The sequence below is a fragment of the Delphinapterus leucas genome, chromosome 2, assembly GCF_059928025.1.
Source record: "Delphinapterus leucas isolate spDelLeu-1000000601 "Yukka" chromosome 2, BTC_Dleu_Yukka2, whole genome shotgun sequence".
Classification (NCBI taxonomy): Eukaryota; Metazoa; Chordata; class Mammalia; order Artiodactyla; family Monodontidae; genus Delphinapterus; species Delphinapterus leucas.
The window spans coordinates 80,475,767-80,494,558 of NC_143130.1; the positions used below are offsets into that span (position 1 = coordinate 80,475,767).

General features: G+C 36.0%; 1 protein-coding gene and 1 pseudogene across 9 annotated transcripts in view; one reads left to right on the top strand and one right to left on the bottom strand.

The window, feature by feature from the left end:
* The window catches only part of TCF12 (transcription factor 12), a 380,655-nt gene that overhangs the window by 318,146 nt on the left and 43,717 nt on the right, over window positions 1-18,792 (bottom strand). The gene's annotated exons all lie outside the window — the stretch shown is intronic.
* LOC115802755 (Krueppel-like factor 4 pseudogene) overlaps window positions 1-18,792 on the top strand; it is a 113,002-nt pseudogene that overhangs the window by 71,643 nt on the left and 22,567 nt on the right.

The following is an 18,792-nucleotide window of genomic DNA, read 5'->3' on the forward strand; positions in this document are numbered from 1 at the left end:
AATTCATCTAAATCATGGGTATAAAGAAAAATCTGTATTTCTTAAGAAACAGCTTAAAACAAAAAGTAAAGTGCTTAATTTGGTAAGATTAAATTGGATGGGAGAAATTTTCCTTTTGTTTTGTTTCTGTAATAATGTTTTTGTAACTTGAAAAATCAGGGTCACCTTTTACATCTCAATATATTACTATGATACCAATAAATATACACACATTCTTTCCGAACCATAAACTGTCCTTACGAGCTAATGGGCCATTAATCAATTGTGTACATGCAGATTCAGTTCTGACTGCATCTACCTCAACTAAGAGATTCAATTCAGTTATTCAAGTGAGGCATATTAGAAAATGAGGTACTGAAAGATTATTTATATATATTTGTGTGTATATATATACATATATATATACTTTGTCATGTACATATGTATGTATGTATGTACGTATGTACACATATGTGACAAAGTGGATGACCAAGCAGGTGCAGAGGTTTTTGTAATTCAAGCTTAGGAAAGAAAATTAAAACCAGGTCTTAGAAATAAGACTCCTATGTCTGATGTAGAAGGGAATTTAGATTAGGAAAGGATTCCCTGATCCAAGTCAGAGAGCTCAGCCTTGCTCATGCCTTAGGTTTTAAAAAGCATAGCAAAGGATCAGAAATAATCACTGAATAAGTGAAGATTTTCCAAAGCTTCTTCCTTGCTCACACATCCAAGTCTGTCTCTGGGTCCATAATGAGAAATGAGCAGGCATCCATTACTCCTGAGTCATAAAATCAGAAAGGTAGTAAGAACCTGAAGGAAGGAGAAGACATAAACTACTCAATTTGCATAAGAAAAAATGAATATAACCACTCCACCAAAACTTTGGGGGAAGGAAATATTTTCAGTCATTAGGGTCAATAAACAGAAATTCACTGCTTAAGGCTTACCTAATTTGAAATCTGTAAAATTTTCATAAATTATTTGTTTAGAGTTTACTTCAGTGTTCTGGGTTAGTAAAAAATAAAAATATATAAGAACTCATCCTTGTTTGCAACTTTAGTCTCCCAAACCTGTTTCCCCAAAAGTCAAATTCTACAACTGTAAAAGCACCGATGGAATTTTCAGAAATATAAGCTTCAAGGCTCAGACTCTGTACATTATGTTTTTAGATACCTCCATTCATATTTCCATGTTTTAGCAGTCTGTGGATTTTAAGATCTGGTATGATAGAGTCTATCAGAACTTTCCCAATTACAAGGAAAATTAAGAAGCAGTGAAATTCAAATAAATAATATACCAAAATGTCAAATCTCTCAGGAATCCATTTTCTTAAATAATCATTAAAACATTCTGTACTATGCAATATGCATTTCCCAAAACTGAAACATATGGTGATGTAAATTTTAAGAATTGACCTTATAATTAAAACTTTCTAATTTTCAATAATGGTCATATTAATACAAGGTAAGGTATGCAACTGGTTCAGCATTGCACCTACTTCACATCATTTTCTTTTTTAAAGAAAATATTAATTTAAATGTTTTGTCACATATTTTTAAAGAAAACCGTACAGATAACCTGAATTTATTCTCAAGCAGATTAATACAGGCTAGAGATAATATTTGTGGACATAAATGAAGCTAGATTTCCTTTTTAATAATTTATCTTAAGAAATGTGTACATAGATAATTCATGAAAACTCATCTTTCTTTTCTAGTCTTTGAACAAAAAGGAAGATGAGGACCAAAATCATTCAGTATTTATAGCTACCATACTGATCTGCTTGAAAGATTAACTGAGAAGGGGGGTTTATATTTTAGCTAAATTTAAAACTACACACTAACTTAAAATACAAGATATAGAGAGCTGATACAATGAAAAAGAATGAACAACATGCATGAATCTCATAGACAGACTGGTGAGCAAGTCAAGCCCCGCATAAAAGAGCACATACTGTATGATTCAATTTATATAAAGTTCACCAACAGGGAAAACTTACCTAAACGAAAGGGGTCAGAATAGTGGTTACCTTCCAGAGGGGATAATGGCTAGGAAGCGGTAGGCAACAGGTTCTAGAATGCAGTAATGTTATATTTCTTGATCTGTATGGTAGTTATATGGGTGTATTCGCTTTCCTAAATTTCATCAAGCTGAATACTGACAATCTGTATGCTTTTTAATATGTGTGTACTTGAATTTTAAAGCTTATAAAAATGTAGATAGAGATTTGGTGTCAACTATGGACAATTCTTTTTCTCTTTCTGGCCATATTTTCAAAAATTTGTTTAATGAGCATATATGGAAATAATGGGGGGGGAAACAACTTTTAAAAAATAGCAGAACTGAGATTCTGTGAGGTTCCCACCAAATCTAAGTACCCTGTGTAATTTAAACACAGTGCAACTGAAAACACTGGGCTGCTAGACATGCTGAAAATGATGACCTAGAATGAACTCATCCTTAAGGTGGGGAAGAAGAAATAAAGGTTTGGAAGCCTAAGTTACAAATAGAGGATGTTAAAGTTTACCTTCAAAATAGTTAATCATGTGATATACAGACTTTTAAAGTATTTTGGGTATCATTATGAAATCCCAAATTCTACTGCCCTTTTTTCTTGAAACTTGATTACAAAATTCACACTCTATTTTTGATACTCTCTTACTGCCTTAGCTTTCAGAAAGCAAGCTGAAGGCACTTATTAGCCCAAAAGTCTACAATAAAAGGCACAATATCTTCTGAATAACAACAAAAAGATATAGAGAGCTGAGAAAAAAAAAGATAAAATACATAGAGGAACAAGCTAAACAACACTAACAGGAAACAACCAAACACGCTGCCTCACCCCCACCCCCCAACAAAACAGACATGCACAACAAAAGGCAATGTCTAATCAAAAAGTCAGTGCTAGGAAAAAGGTGTGTGGGGGGGGGAGGCGGGGGAATGCTGCACTAGATTTAAAAGACTTAAGGGGTAGTAATTATCAAATATTGAGTTATCCTGGATTGGACCTGGTTTGGGCAGATCAACTGCAAATAATGTTTTTTCAAAAACCTGAAAAAATGTGAGCATGGATTAGATAAGATGAAAATCTGCTGATATGGAAAAGCAGAAATTGTTAACTTAAAAAAGCATATACTAAAATAACATGTACAATGATATAATATTAGTAAAGAAATACAAGGGTACATACATATACATAGAAAAACATCTAGAAGAACACTAAAGTATTAACTATGTCATCTCTAGGTGATGGGAATATGGTGTTTTTATTTTCTTATTTTTTCTTCATATTTTTTAACTTTCTGTATGTGTGTATGTATATATTAGTTTTGCAACACTGAAAATATAATTTGTAAAGAAAAATTAATATAGATGCTTTCTTCCAAATCATTACGAATGCCATTGCTTGAAATCTAGACTCCATAACTACACTGTATCATTCATAACAAAAGATACAAATAGTAAATAAATAATATATATTTATCAGCCACCTTTTTGAAGAGCTAATTTTGCTGATAGCTGTTAATGTAAAGTGCCAATAGAAAAATTAACTGGGGGCTTCCCTGGTGGCGCAGTGGTTGAGAGTCCACCTGCCGATGCAGGGGATACGGGTTCATGCCCCAGTCTGGGAAGATCCCACATGCCGCAGAGCGGCTGGGCCCGTGAGCCATGGCCACTGAGCCTGCGCGTCTGGAGCCTGTGCTCCACAACGGGAGAGGCCACAACAGTGAGGCCCACGTACCACAAAGGAAAATAAAAAAAAAATAATAAAGCAACTTAGTAGAAATAATATATAGACAAAGAATGCTTATATATAAAAGTATAGCTTCAAACATTTGTATCACAGTTCAAATGTTAAATTCAAAGAGAAAAGTAAAAATACAGACAGGCAAAACAATGCACAAGGAAAGAACCTGATAAAATGGCAGAGAACCTATTAGGAGAATTAAGAGAGAAGTAATATAAAAAAGGGCAATACACTATAAATCACAACAAAATTCATGTCCACATGAAAAAGAAAGCAAAAATCAAGTCTCAAAAAGATGATATACCCTCGAAGGCTAGAGCAGTAGGAAAAATCAGTCTTTCAAAATTTATAAAGTTTACTAAGTCTTTCCAAATTACTAGATTACACTAAAATTGAAGGTAATGAAATAGTCCAATAAAACAATGGTAACATTTTTGTCACACTTCACGCTTTACAGGACACTTTCATGTACATTATCTGGGGTGACACAATGGAGCTGTGCATCACTCTCTTTTTAAAGACTGGTACTTTGATATTTTAGGAAACTTACTCAAGGCCACGTTGTTTGTCTCAGGGATAGAAATCCAACTCTGAGTCCTTATTTAGTATGACTATTAAGTAGTCTACTTGTATTAGTTACCTGCTTATTATCATTGTATTACATTATTTTTATTGTTTATGTGTCACTCCCACTAAAACTATTAACTCCTTGGGGGCAGGGATTATACCTGCCTCTAGCCGTCTTTGTAGTGCCATCACCTGTCACTGTATATTTTTATAAGTGCTCAAAAAGTATCTGTTAATGAACATGCATAAAAGTAATCAAAAAAACCTAATACATGGAGAATTCATTTAATTAAGTTTATAATATATATATCACACGGACTTCCCTGGAGGCTCAGTGGCTAAGAATCTGCCTGCCAATGCAGGGAACACGGGTTCGAGCCCTGGTCCGGGAAGATCCCACATGGCGTGGAGCAACTACGCCCATGCACCACAACTACTGAGCCTGTGGGCCGCAACTACTGAAGCCCGCGCACCTAGAGCCCATGCTCTGCAATAAGAGAAGCCACCGCAATGAGAAGCCCGTGCACACTGCAACGAAGAGTAGCCCCCGCTCACCACAACTAGAGAAAGCCCACATCCAGCAACGAAGGCCCAACACAGCCAAAAAATAAAATAAAATAAATTTTAAAAAATTAGCTTTAGGGCTTCCCTGGTGGCGCAGTGGTTGAGAGTCCGCCTGCCGATGCAGGGGACACGGGTTCGTGCCCCGGTCCAGGAAGATCCCACATGCCATGGAGGGGCTGGGCCCGTGAGCCATGGCCACTGAGCCTGCGCGTCCAGAGCCTGTGCTCCGCAACGGACAGGCCACAACAGTGAGAGGTCCGCGTACGCAAAAAAACAAAAAAAAAAAATTAGCTTTAATAGTAATAATATACATATCACAAACCCCACTCAATTAAATGGGCAGCCTAGGCAGCCATACCAGTTAACAATCACGTGCCTAACCCCAACTAACTGGATGAGACGTGGGTGGCCAATCTGAGACTAGTCAATCCACTGAATTATTAACAATCAAATGTTCTCTTGTGAATTGGACCCAAGAGGCAGACATAAAGACAGTGCTTAAGTTGGAGATCTTGTAAATTTGGGCAAAGTGATAAATAAGAAAAGGAAGCTAGTCTGTAAAAGGAACAAGAGCAAAAAGCAAACATCCACCTGGGGAACCTGAATCAAGAGGCTCTACTGGCCCCTAAAGGACAGAGAAAACAGACTAACTTCTAGGCACTGCATGACAGGTTTCAGACATTTGGAAAATACCTATTACTATAATAAGCTATCAACCTAGGATGAAGAACAAAGCTGTAACATAAGGAATGAAGTGTATTAATATTAAATAGGTAAAGCCAATAACCATCACCTAGGTAGCAGAAAGGATATGAGAATCATTAGGATAGAAAAGTTTCATATAGATGGACTCATAGTATGTAGTGCCTTACTTCAAATTCAAATGGCTTGATGCTTCTGAGATTCAACCATGTACGCATTTATCAATATTTTGTTCCTTTTTGTTGCTGAGTACTTTTCCTTATATAGATGTAAGTTATCTGTCTTGTGGTATAATTGTTTTAATTTATTCACCAGTCGATAAATATTTCGGGTGTTTCCCGTTTGGTATTATTATGAATAAGGCCTCTATGATGAGTCTCAAAAAAAATGTATACACACGTTTCATTGGATAAATTTGTCCAATTTATTCTCTTGGATAAATTCCATTGGATAAATTCCAGGGAGTGGGAATGTTGGGTTATACGGTAAGTGTATGTTGAATTTATAAGAAAGTGCCAAGCTGTTTTCCTAGGTGCCTGGATTATTTTTTATTTCCATTTGAAATGAAATGAGAATTCAGATGCTCCACAGACTCAGCAATACTTGGTATTATGATTTCGTGTTGTTGTTGTTGTTGTTGTTGTTTTGTTTTTTTTGCAGTACGCGGGCCTCTCACTGTTGTGGCCTCTCCCGCTGCAGAGCACAGGCTCCAGGCACGCAGGCTCAGCGGCCATGGCTCACGGGCCCAGCCACTCCACGGCATGTGGGATCTTCCTGGACCGGGGCACGAACCCGTGTCCCCTGCATCGGCAGGCGGACTCTCAACCACTGCGCCACCAGGGAAGCCCCGTGTTGTTGTTTTAATTTAGCCATTCTAATTGATGTGCAGTGTGTCTCACTGTGATTTTAATTCGCATTTTTCTGATTACAATGTTAATGACACTGAACATGTTCACAAGTGTTGTTGGCCATTCATATGTCTTCTCTGATGGAGTGTATTTTTAGATAGCTCTGGCTTTTTTTTTTTTTCGCGGTACGCGGGCCTCTCACTGTTGTGGCCTCTCCCGTTGCGGAGCACAGGCTCCAGACACGCAGGCTCAGCGGCCATGGCTCACGGGCCCAGTCGCTCCGCGGCATGTGGGATCTTCCCGGACCGGGGCATGAACCCGTGTCCCCTGCATCGGCAGGCAGACTCTCAACCACTGCACCATCAGGGAAGCCCTGGCTTATTTTTTTTAAACTGGGTTGTCATTTTTTTGGGTTATAAGTTCTTTGTATATTACAGGTACAAGTCCTTTTTGAAATATATATTTTGCAAATAAAAAAAGAAATCACAACATTTACATAGTAATAGGAACACTGTGAAGAACTTTGATGTACAATCTCCATTACCATCAAGTGACAAAATAAAAATATATAAACATTTTTGTTTGTTCTCTTCCCAGTCATATACCCTCATTTCTCCAGCTAGTATATGACTATTCAGTGTGTTTCTCTCAAGCACATTCTGCTTTCTAAAAATACTTCCAAATATGCTCACCTCATAAGTCAGAGTCTATTTCTTCAATCATTCCCCAATTCTCAAGAATGCATGGTTCACAAAAAGCAAGTAATATTTACTGAATGACTCCAATTATAAAATAAAAAGAATTTTGTTTAGGGCTCAGAAAAGTCAATGGCATTGATGTTTTAAATAGAATCAACAGAAAATCATGTAATAAAATTCTGACATTAAAAAAATTATTCTATGAAAATTTCAAAGAACATTATAACTAAAATATGACTGTGTTTTCAATAAACTTTAGTCCAGTAGCTTCTGATCCAGAAGACTCAATTTTAGGAATTTAAGGCAGAAGACAAATAAATCAAACTGCTACCACTGAACACAAGAAGCAGAAGTAGGAGTCAAAACACACAAGATAACAGACAAAAATCAGTAACCTAAGCAAAATGTCAGCAAACCAAACATTGCATATTCTGTAGGAGAATTATTAATAGATTATTAACTCAAGGGCTAAACCATGTTCTAAACTGCCTAGAGCTGCAATAATATGGTAGACACCAATCACGTGTGCCTATTTAAATATAAATTTTAAATAATTAAATTTTAAATCACTTCCTCAGTTACACTAGCCACATTTCAAGTGCTTATTAGACACATTTGACAAAGATTTTAAAAGCTTTCATCACTGCAGAAATTCTAACATACAGTGCTGCCCTAGGGCGTTCGGCAGGCCCAACTAAGAGCCTAAGGGAACCTTAGTCTTAAGGTCTTTTTTTCTATGAAGGAAATAGAGCATTTTGCTTTAGGATTTATTCTTACTGAATAGTAAAACAAAAAAAAAAGAATATTTATATCACATAAGTAAGGTATAAATACAAATAATGGACTATAAATACTCTCCCTTGGGAGGTAACCACAATATTGAATTTAGCTTTATCATTCCCTTGCTTTTTAGAATAATTTTACCAAATATGTTTCCCTAAAAATGTTTTTTTTGCCTGTTTTATTTTATATTAGTAGAATCATACTTTATCTTTACCTCACTTGTTCTTTTCACTATTTCCACTTTGAAGTCATTCTCATCCACCTAAATAACACTGCAACTAGATAAACTACAAAAAGGTCAGTTTTTCAGACTTGTGGTTGCGAAGGGGGAGGGCGTTGGGGGAGGGATGGAGTGGCAGGTTGAGATTAGCAGTTGTAAGCTTTTATATAGAGAATGGATAAACAACAAGGTCCTACTGTAGAGCAAAGAGAACTATATTCCATATCCTATCATAAACCATAATGGAAAAGAATATTTTAAAAAAGAATGTATATACATAAATATGTGTATAAGTGAACCACTTTGCTGTACAGTAGAAATTAACACAGCATGGTAAATCAACTATACTTCAAACAATTCAGAAAAAAAGCTCAGTTTTGTTCAAAAAAGCTAGGCCTAAACAAATGAAATCATCACCTACATACCAAAGCTGTACAAGTTACAAACTCCAGGCTTAAGCCTCCAAATGATTCTCTAAATAAAAAAGGAATGCTTTTTCATATACTGTATATTCAACTGATCATAAACCTTGTGCATCAAAGACACTTAGTTGCTGTAATACAAATACCTTTTTTTCCTTTCGTTCTCTTTTCTCTTCATTGTAGAGCAGCAGTTACCGAAGTGTGGTCCCTCAAAACCAGCAGGATCAGATCACAGGGGAACTTGTCAGAAATGCAAATCCTGTGCCCCATCGCCAACCCACTGAATCAAAAACTCTTGGGGATGAGGTTTTGACTGTCTATGTTTTAACAAGCCCTCTAAGGCTTGTCCATGTTTTAACAAGCCCTCTAGGTGACTCTGATATGTGCTAAAGTTTAAGAACCTCTAGAGAAGTATCTCAACAATCAGTATACATAAGATGTTAAACATATTCTACAAACGGAAATTTCTAACAGTTAACAAATAAACTCAATTACCAAAAACAGATTACTCTTTTTCCACTTGTTGAAATTTAGAAACTTCAACTTACTCTAAAATATTACTTTCAAAACAACCTGATTGGCCAAAATACACACAAAAAACAACAAAACTACAAATTTTACATTCTCCCTATATATACATATAGTTGCCCTCCCTCCCTTCCTCTCTCTCTCCCTCTCTCTCCCTCTCTCCCCCTCTCTCCCTCTATATATATATAGTGATGTGGTTTTATATATATATAATTTTCTTAATCTTAAGAGTGTCTAATTTTTTAAATTAACTTTTCTGCTTATGGTCTCTCTCTTTTTTTAAAAAACATTTTTCCCACACACACCTCGGCCAATTGCCTTTCTTTGGCAAATACTGTATGTGTCCTTTTCTAATAGGGAGATTTTTTTTTCTTGGAAATTTATAAAGGATGTGTATGTATTAAGGCTCTCAAACTGTTGTTATACATTGCAAATACTTTCCCAAATGTGTAGTTTGCCCTTATACACTTTACTTAAATTTATAACATAACAGAGTTTGGCTTTTTTAAAATAAAAATATTTTAGCATACAGATAAATACAAAATAATGTAAGACTCATGTTTCCAACACCCAGATTTAAATGTTAACTTCTTACCATATTCATTTCATACCTCGAAGAAATAAAATATTACAAATAGAATTTTTATATTGATAGAATAAAATATTTACACATTTTCCTTTCTCTTTTTAGGCTTACTTCTTTCTTACTCTCATCAGAGAAACAGTCGATTATTTTTCAGAAAATTTAACATATTATGGGAAATTTAAAACATATATAAAAGGGAGACAGCTTTAACTATTATCAATTCATTGTCTACCTTGTTTCATCTATACCAGGCAGGGGTCAACAAATTTTTTCAGTAAAATGTCACACAGTAAATGTTTCAGGTTTTTTGAAGCCCATTGGTCTGTGTTTGAATTACTCAATTCTGCCTTTATATCACAAAAGTAGCCATAGGCCATATGTACATGAATGGGTATGGCTGTGTTCCAATAAAACTTTATTTACAAAAACAGGCTGTAAGCTAAATGGTCTGCAGCTTGCAGCCCCTTATCTATACGCTACCCATTTCCTCATTCCTGCATTATTTTTAATTATTCCCTACAGGCTTCAGAAGGAGTATAGCCCTGCCAACACCTTAATTTTGAACTTCTGGCCTCCAGAACTGTCAGGGAATAAATTTCTAAAATTTTGGCCACCCAGTTTGTGGGTAATTTATTACGGAAGCCCTAGGAAATTAATATACCTATCCAACAGAACTTTCTGCAAAGATGGAAATGTTCCATAACTGCAGTGTGTGATATAGTAGCCACTAACCACATATGGCTGTTGAGCACTTGAACTGAGGATCTGAATTTCTAATTTATTTAACTTTGATTAATTTTAAGTTTTAAATGTGTCCCCTCCTGTTTGTTCTTTGAGACCTTGGGAGGAGAGGGAAGAAATTTTTGGTTGCTCTGTAGTTTCCTACCGTCTGGACTTTTCTGATTACATCCAGCAAGGGGTTGCTGTTAGTATTTAACATTTTCTTCTTCTGTATTTTCCATAAGTTAGTAGATGAATTTAGATGCTTGATCAGATTGAGGTTCAATTCTTTTTTCTGGCAGGGGCAAGATATTTTCATGCGTAGTATTTTGCCTTACATCAAGAGGCAAATGTTCTGGCTGTTTTTCTCCAGTAGTGTTAATTTCCACGATGTTCAATGCTTACATTCATTAACTTATTAGGGCTTACAAAATGGTGATATTCTAATTTTAGCATTCCTTTCCCATTTGTTAGCTAGAAGAGTTCTATAAAAATAAATTTCCCCCTCATCATCTACTTGGTTGCCCAATGGTACAGTTCTTACAGGAAAGATAGGATAAGCCATTCTTTCCTTTCATTTCCCACTTTTAAAATAATGACTGGTTCAATAGCATCCTCCACCAGTATGACCAGTCATTTTTTAAAGTCATTATGAACGCCTGTATTTAAACATATATGAAGTGTCTCAATCTGCTACAGATATTATTAAAGCTCAAACTGTCCAATTTTCAGCCTATGGGAAGCTCTTCAAGTTGGACCCTGTGTCTTTCTGACAAGATTCTATTAGTCTTTGAAGCTTCCTTATTACTTATTACCTGGTATAACAAGATGTTCCAGGCTTATTTTGTACATTTCCTGCATCAAATACAAAACCAGCCATTTTTTCCAAGTATCTCTGACTACTTTTAGTAAGAAACAATGTGTAGAGGCCTCAATTTAGATGCAAAGATAGCTCTTTTTTAAAAACTTAATTCTAAACTTTTATTAAAATTGTTACTTGTAGTTGGCTATGTGTCAACTCTCTGCTATAAGTGCTTAGAACTGTCTCAAACTAAATAGTAATAAACAAAAAATTAGTTTGGGGTCACTAGAATATTTTACTTTTTAACATATTCACACAGGTTATAGACTAAGGCAGGCTTTGTTATGTAATTCAATTTTTTTAGGATGAGATTCTAATAATTTGAAATCACCAAAATTCAATTATTACTTAATTTATTAACAATCATTAAAATACCTACAATTCACACATATTTTCTTCCTCAAAGTATAGGAGTATGATTATATACAAATTATAAGACTATGATTATAATTATACACACGATAATTATATACTTTCAATGTAGTGTTCAGTAGCAAATCCAATGACTCCAATACAGCTTTAATTCTTCTTTAGACTACATTTTGTCAACTATAGATAAAAACATCTTGATTACTAATATTTTGCTATTACCATATCTTGATTATTATTAGATCATGCCATGAGTTAGATGGTAGTACATAAATCCAAATGTAAAAATGAATTTAATCTATTAATCACTAAAGATTGCTAGAGACATGTTGCTTTACACTTGCACATGCTAGAAATGTTTATTACAGGAGGTTCTTTACTAACATTTTATCAATAACACTAATGTTTTTCTTAAAGGAAAATTTACAAAATTTTACATTTACAAAATTAAACAGCTAGAAGTCTAATGTTTTAGCAAATGTATTTAACAAATTCATTCTGTAAATGGCCAAACAACAAAAACAAAGAGAGTGTCTAAATGAATTTTTTTGTAATATCCTACCTAGCAAGTTTAATCAATGATAAAATTACTGACTAAAAATTATCTAGGAAGCAGATCCATGCAAGGGGTTGATATAAAAGAGTATGAAATAAATTAATATATATATACATATACACATTTATTCATACACATTCACTCACACAAACACACACACACCCCTGTCTCATCTATAATTATTTCTATCGACGGATAGACTGATGGATGAATGGACAGATGCATGAACACACAGAAGGAAGAAAGAAAGATCAGTTTATCTCTACTTCAAATTCCAACTGAACACCACAGGATTTCTTCCTTCTAGCCTTCTCCCTTTGCATATTTAAAACTCCCTCCAACAATAAGAAATCTGGCTTCCATTACCCATAAAATATTTTTTTACCATTTGCTCAATCCTGGTGTACATAGAAAGTAGTTTTGGATTTGCTAGCCCATAGTAGCTCTGCACAAAAAAGGAAAGCCTACAAACGGGGTATTTTTTAAAGAGGTCTTTTTGTCTTCGGCCTTAAGGCCATACAATCCAAATACTGTGTTCAAAATGTGCTGGTGTGGCCCCATCCCAACCCACATTGTAACTATGTAATTCATTTGAAATCAGTTGAGTTCATTTGTTTCTGTTTTAGTCCACTTTTGTTTTCATTTTTTCTCTAACTTTATAGATTTAAAAAACAAAAAAACACATGTGAAACAATGACATGGTTCCAAAAGTCAGAACCATACAAAAAAGTATACTCAGTAATGTCACAACCTCCTCCATATCTTTAATCCCACTCCCATCCCTCATTCTTCCCACCCTGTTCCTATTCACTGTGTCTGTGGTTTCTAGTTTATCCTTCCTGTATTTCATCTGCAGATATATGTGTAATTTCTTATGCTGCCTTCTTTCTTACAGAAGTTAGTATAGTACAGATGCTCATTTGTACTTTGCTTGTGGTATTATACTTAATCACATAATCCTAAAAATCACTCCACATCAATTCATAGAGGTTTCCTCATTCTTTTATATACAAGCATTTTGTGGATGTATCATAGTTTTTATTTAATCATTCTCCTCTGTATTGACATTTAGGTTGTTTCCATTATTTTACAATTAGAAGTAATGCTGCAATGAATAATCTTGTCCCTGTGTACTCTTGTATTGCTGGAGGCAATCTTCAGAGTCAGCTTCCAGAAGTGGAATTGCTGGGTCAAAAAGCAAATGCATATGTAGTTTTGTTAGATAGCGCCAAAGTCCCTCCCAAAAGAGTTGTGCCAACTTGCATTCTCACCAGCAATGTATATAGGAATGGGTCACACACATTTTAGTGACGGGGAACAAACGTATTAGTTACTAAGTATAGGTAATTCACTTCTTTTATAACAACTTCATTGAGATAGAATTCACATACTTCACAATTCACATATTTAAAGTATACAATTCAATAGTTTTCAGTATATTCATAGTTGTGCAACCATCAAATCACCGCTTTCAATTTTAAAACATTTTCTTCACACAACACCCCCAAGAAACCAATGTCCATTAGCAGTACCTCCCTTTCCTCCCTCAAACTACTCCCTACAACCCTCATGGCCTACGTAACTACTAATCTACTTTCTACCTTTATATTTACCTATTCTAGACATTTCATAAAAATGGAATCATACAATATGTGACCTTTTGCAACTGGCTTCTCTCATTTATCATGTTTTCCAGGTTCAGCCATGTTGCAGCATGTATCATTAGTTTACTTCTTTTTTATGGCCAATTAATTCTCCACTGTATGGGTATACAATAGGTTATACATTCATCAGTCAACAGACATTTGGCTTGTCTTTTACTTTTTGACTGCTGGGAACAATGCTGCTATAAACACTCATGTACAAGTTTTTGAGTGGACATGTTTTCAACTCTCTTGGGAGCAGAACCACTGGGTCATATGCTAACTCTAGGATAAACATTTTGAGGAATGGCCACGATGATTTCCAAAGCAGCTTGTACCATTTTATATTCTCACCCAACAGGATAACTCACTTTTTAATTTGACTTATGTTATTATCAACTGCCACATCACCTTCTATTCCAGGTCTAGTAGCTAGCACAAACAAAATAATTCTAAATATGATGACATGTAATCAGGACATTGTTGAGTTCAGATTAGTTAACTTTCCTTGCTGTATTATCAACCTAAAAATTGTCTCTCTGCACATATATATAATACATGACTTATGCAATGACAGTTAATGAGGATTATTTTATTTAATTTTGGCCTTTCCAATTACCTGACCTTTGCTCTCACGTGCCTATCCTGATAAATCCATTTACTGAAAGAGAGACCATGACCTGCTGCCAAAGGGACAAGACAGAGTTAGTGGGCTACCCTGGTGGCACAGTGGTTAAGAATCCACCTGCCAATGCAGGGGACACGGGTCTGAGCCCTGGTCCAGGAAGATCCCACATGCCGCGGAGCAACTAAGCCCGTGTGCCACAACTACTGAGCCTGTGCTCTAGAGCCCGTGAGCCACAACTACTGAGCCCACGTGCTGCAACTAATGAAGCCCACGCACCTAGATCCCATGCTCCACAACAAGAGAAGCCACCACGATGAGAAGCCCGTGCATCACAACGAAGAGTAGCCCCCACTCGCCGCAACTGGAGAAACCCCATGTGCAGCAGCCGAAGATAATAAATAAATAAAATCTAAAAAAAAAAGTTAGTGATATTCATTTTCCTACAATCAAAACATTTCCCATGTTGTAGTCCCACTACTATCTTGGGAAAGGACTGTTTGTGTCCTTTAACCCGCCTTTAGCATCTCAAAAGCCAGTCTTGGTGGGAGAGATCATAGTTTTGAGGCCCAAAAAGGAAAGTGGGCAGGAATTCCCACCTTCTGACCTCAGGGATTTGTGGGAAGACTAGGAAAAGGGATCTAGTGAAGTGGTCAGCATCTTCTCTTCCTTTGACCTCTTGATCTGAAAGGAAGCCACTTCTTGAGCCACCCTGTGCCAAACTGGGGTACAGTGGCATCAAAATACCAGTTTGTATTACCATTAACGAAGTATGAAAATACTTCTCTCCTCACAGCTAACAAGTATTTGATTGTACTTTTAAATTTCTGCCAATCTCACAGGTGAAAACTGGCATCAGTGCAAGTTTTAACTTGAATTTCTCTTATAAGTGAGAGCGATTATCTTATCACATGTTTAAGGGAAATTTTTATAGCTTTTTGTGAGAACTATCTGTCCATGTCTTTTTACCTATTTTCTATTAGGGTCTCTTTCTATTTTGCCTTTACATGAGGGATATTAGCCCCTCATCTGTGATATATAATGCAAGTATTTTCTCCCAGTTTTATATCTTTTTGGCTTTGTTATTAGTGGGGTTTCTGCCATGTAAAAGTCTTACTTTAAATTTTTATAAAGTCAAATTTACCAATCTTTCCTTTTGTTGCACCTGGATTTTGAGTCACAGAAAACCTTTCCTTACACCCAGGTTACAGAAGAATCCACCCATGTTTTCTTTTTGTATTCATATAGTTTCATTCTTAGTAAGATCTCTGGGCTTCCTTGGTGGTGCAGTGGTTGAGAGTCCACCTGCCAATGCAGGGGACACGGGTTCGTGCCCCGGTCCGGGAAGATCCCACATGCCGCGGAGCGGCTGGGCCCGTGAGCCATGGCCACTGAGCCTGTGCATCTGGAGCCTATGCTCCGCAACGGGAGAGGCCACAACAGTGAGAAGCCCGCGTACCGCAAAAAAAATAAAATAAAATAAGATCTCTGATCATTTGCTGTTTATTTTTCTGTATGATGTGAGGTATGAATTTAATTTTACCTTTTCCCAAATGGTTAACCATTTCTTAAAATGGTTATCCCATTTGTTCCCCCTGAAACGCCAGGTTTATCATGTACTAAATCTCCATAAGTCTTGGGTCTATATCTCAGTTTTCCTACTCAATTCCACTCTTCTGTCTGCAGGATATTAAACAAAAATCTAATCTGCAAAATTAGATAGACTAGATGTAGCTTAAGATTCCTTCCATTCTAACAGTATAGAGGCTCCTCAAAAAACTAAAAACAGAAATACCATATAATCCAGCAATCCCACCCCTGGGCATTTTTCTGGACAAAACTATAATTCAAAAAGATACATGCACCCCTACGTTCATAGCAGCACTATTCACAATAGCCAAGACACGGGAGCAACCTAAATGTCCATCAACAGATGAATGGATAAAGAACAGACGAATGTGTGTATACACACACACACACACACACACACACACACACACACACAATGGAATATTACTCAGCCATAAAAAAGAATGAAATAATGCCATTTGCAGCTACGTGGAGAGACCTAGAGATTATCATACTAAGCGAAGTAATCCAGAAAGAGAAAGACAAATACCATGATATCACGTGTATGTGGAATCCAAAATATGACACAAATGAACTACGTATGAAACAGAAACAGACTCACAGACATAGAGAACAGACTTGAGGTTGCCAAGGGTGGGGCAGGGGGAGGGGGGAGAGGAGGGTTGGGTTGGGAGTTTGGGACTAGTAGACAGAAACCATTATATATAGAATGGATAAACAACAAGGTCCTATTGTACAGCACAGGGAACTATATTCAATATCCTGTAATAAACCATAATGGAAAAGAATACGAAAAAGAATATATATAGTCTTTGAATCATTGAATCACTCTGCTGTACACCAGAAACTAACACAACATTGTAAATCACTGTACTTCAATAAAAAAAAAAAAGATTCCTTCCATTCTATATCCAACTCTTAATTACAAAGAAACTTACTCCACATCCATAGTCAGTCACTCTTAAGTGACATGCTAATACTAACTGGTCTAATTGTATACAACTGACAATGATTATTAGGATTTGCTGATTTACAAATATTACCTTGAAACTTTTGTCCATCCACTGATAGCTAACAGAACCACCAGACAGATACTGACTGACTTTGAAGGGCAACATTATTTAATTAAATATATTTCAACAGTTTTCTTAACTCTAAGCATAAACATTTCATAGCTCCTCCACACCTTTCAATATCAATTTTACCATGATATTCACAGGCTTATTATCAGATTTAATAAAAGTCATATAGAGAAAAAGTAGCAAAATAAAGACCATAACAGTATTTTCACTTCTGTATTTCTAAAATATCAGTCATACTGATAACCTAATATACATCATTTTCTCTCCTGCTCCTATGAGCTGTCCCTGCTTAGCCAAACCCAATCCATCTTCCTCTCACCAACTCAAGCAATTCTCCCTTTCCCTGTATCATCAGTTTTTTCTTTCTGTTGACTCATTCCTATGACCCTATAACATGCTATTAACTCTCAATCTTAAAAAAAGATAAAAAACTTAAAACTGCTTTTGACCCACTTACCTCTCCCCACCACCACAAAGCTACACCCCTTTTCTATCTTTCCCACAAGAGCAAAATTCTTGGGTACAGGGCCTTATTCCTGCTGTCTCTAACTTCTTTACTTCCACTCTTCCACAAACTCCCTCCCACTAGACTTTTGTCTCCGCCACTCTACCACAACTGCTTCTTTTGGAGTTGTTAAATCAAATGGTCAACTCTTAATCTTCATCTTAACTTACCCATCAGCAGCATTTAATACTGTTAGCAGCCCCTCTTCCTGAAACACTCTTCATTTACCTTCCATGATTCCATACTTGTCTGGTTTCCTCCTGTATTTCTCGACATGCCTTCTCAAGTATCTCTTGCGCATCACGCTAACTTCTAAATGTTGAAGTACATACACAGTCCTTTGATCTCTTCTTCATCTAAATTCACTCTGATCCCATGGCTTTAAATTCCATATATACTCAGATGTGTATAATTCAACAGTTTTTAGTATAATCACAGCTATGCAACCATCAAATCACCACTATCAATTTTAGAACGTTTTCATCACACTACACCCCCAAGAAACCCATATCCATTAGCAGTCACTCCTCTTCTCCCCGCAATCTACCAACCCAAAACTCAGCCTAGATAACCACTAATCTACTTTTCTATCTTTATAAATTTGGCTATTTTGGACATTTCATATATGAATTGTACACCTTAAGTGTGTGAACTGTGTGGTATGTGAATCATATCTCAATGAAGTTGTTATAAAAGAATTGAATTACCTATACTTGATGACTAATAAGTTTTTTTCCCACCACTAAAATGTCTGTGACCATTACTAAATATCACTAGTAAGAATGCAAGTTGGGCACAACACTTTGGGAAGGGACTTTGGCAGTATCTAACAAAACTACACATGCATTTGCTTTTTGACCCAGTGGTTCCACTTCTGGAAATTTCCCTTGAAAATGTGCCTCCAGAAATACAAGAATACATATGAGCAATATTCTTCGTTGCAGCATTATTTGTAATTGCAAAATGTAGAAACAATATAAATGTCAATACAAAGAAGAGCGACTCCCAAGTTGGGATCTCCAGTTCACATCTCTACCTGGTATCCCAGAACAGAATATCCAATTACCTACTAATATCTCCCCCTGGATGTCTAATAGGCATTTAACATGTCTGAAAGTAGATTCCCAATCTTATTTCTTAGAAAAAAAAAGGATGTGTTCCTCCTTCAGTCTTCCCATTCTCAATTAATAGTTAC